The sequence below is a fragment of the Gigantopelta aegis genome, unplaced genomic scaffold, assembly GCF_016097555.1.
Source record: "Gigantopelta aegis isolate Gae_Host unplaced genomic scaffold, Gae_host_genome ctg8474_pilon_pilon, whole genome shotgun sequence".
Lineage (NCBI taxonomy): Eukaryota > Metazoa > Mollusca > Gastropoda > Neomphalida > Peltospiridae > Gigantopelta > Gigantopelta aegis.
Genome location: NW_024536540.1, coordinates 9352 through 11512, shown reverse-complemented (window position 1 = coordinate 11512; position 2161 = coordinate 9352).

Below are 2161 nucleotides of genomic sequence, written 5' to 3'. Positions count from 1 at the left end.
CATTTCCAATTTTTAACGGAAAATCATTTGCTCCAAGGTCGTTCCGCAAATAAAGTTCACTTTTCTTCCATGGTGTTTCAGATCGTCCATCTCATACTTCCTTTAGTTAAAACATCATATAATTATGTCGTTAAAAACAAACAAATGGTTGTTCAATGTTTTTTTTTTTTTTTTTCTCGGATCTTTAAGCATACAAGGTGGCACTTAACTGCTAAACGGTGGCGGTGGGTCTGAATACAAGCCGCAATCATTTTGACATTATAACAATATGAACCTGTTTAAGACCAAGCTTTGCAATGTTATCTCCAAATAATTTCTGTCATATTAATCGCAAGTAAGGGAAGCCAGTGATGGGTGAAGAGATTCTGGGATCCATCCGATCACCACATATGATGAGTTATTAGCTCTATTCTGCAAATTTGCAAGGGCGGATCCAGAAGAGTTTTAGCCTCTTTGGGCCCGCCCCTGATTCATATACCCAACACCCTTGTTTAGATTCGCTACTGAGATTTATACCAACTTTTTCAAAGTGCACTGGCTATACAAACGTCAAAAACACTAAAAATATATAATTATGTGAGTGCTTAAAAAATTTATACCCTACGTGTAATGGGGGAGTGCATATTGTACATATAATATAGACTGAGGGAGTGTATATTACACGTATAATATGCTATGAGGAGTGCTTATTCTACGTATAATGTTGATTGGGGAGTGGAAATCTAGGGGAGTGCAAATTATATGTGACACCGGTACTGGGATACGAACCTCTCTGACTGTACGTTCAGCAATTGTTTATACTTGTCAAACTTTCTGTCACTGGAAATGTCAAAGGTTAAAAGAGTCGCCAAGTTATATTTTACCATATACATGAACTTATAAAAAGGAAAGGCAAACCAGCACATTGTTTCTTCAGCTGCAACATGGGTGAGATGAGAAACACTCTTTGCATATGCATCAATTTATACAAAAGGAAAGAAATGTTTGTTTAAAGACACAACAGCATATTATTTCACCAGCTGCTTTGAGAAGGTCAAAGTTCAAACACAGTAGCTTTGAAACAGACTACCGGTATTATTTTTCAAAGGAAAGGAATGTTTGCTCATCGACCAATGGAAACTGAGCATCTCAAGCATTACAAAATTTAGTGCCAAAAACATGTACATATATGTTGTTGGGTATGCAGAGTTCTTTTTTTTCTAATAGAAAGTTCAAAGGATGAAGCATATGGTGGCCATCTTGGATTTTAAAAGGCAAGGAATGTTTTAATGACAATTCGCATAATACTTAATCAGTAGCAGGGTCATAGTTCAAAAACAGTAACTTTGTTGACCTTTCATGAAACATCATTCTTTTAACACAGCATAATTCATAAATGTATTAAAAGGAAAGGAATCTTTGCTCAACATAGTTGGTTCTGTCAGCAATGACCAATGCAAATTGAGCATCTCAAACATTATGGATATTGGTAACAAAAACATGTACTTGTATGTTTTTCACTATGCCTAATTCATTTTCGCTAACTGTGTCTACAATCATTTCTCTTCCAACAACAAAATTATTACCAGATATTACGAACAAAGAAACTGGGTTTTTATTCATCTTTGTTGCCTATAGGTGGCTAATATTAGGTAGGCGACCGTTATTGCCGCTTGCGGCCTTATTTTAAAGTTATTTTCATGCTTATATCAAATTATTTTTGAAGCACTCTTTCCTAGTACACACACCTCAACTATATGGGAACTCTTTTCAGGACTGTGGTTTAGCTGTTAGTGGTTAGTGAGTGATAAGCAGTGGTAGTGGTCACACGCCAACCCACTGAGCCGTTGAAACTAGCTCTGGGTTTGAATTAACATAATTAAATAGAAATATGATATTTATTAAAAGAAGAAAACTCAAATTTTGTTTATTTAAGCGTAGTTGCTCGTGTAAACTTGAATACAACTGATTCAAGAGAACCAGTCACCCACGTAAAAATAATTGAAAAATAGAGCGCTTGTCTAATTTATATAATTTTAAACAGGTGTACCCCATGAAGGGAAATGAAACGAGAGAAAAACTAATAAAATTTTAAGCCATTTTAAGGAGCATATGTTTACAACTTCAAAGGTAATTAGGCCGATTTCCAAAAATTAACCTAAATATCAGTGCCTACTGAAAT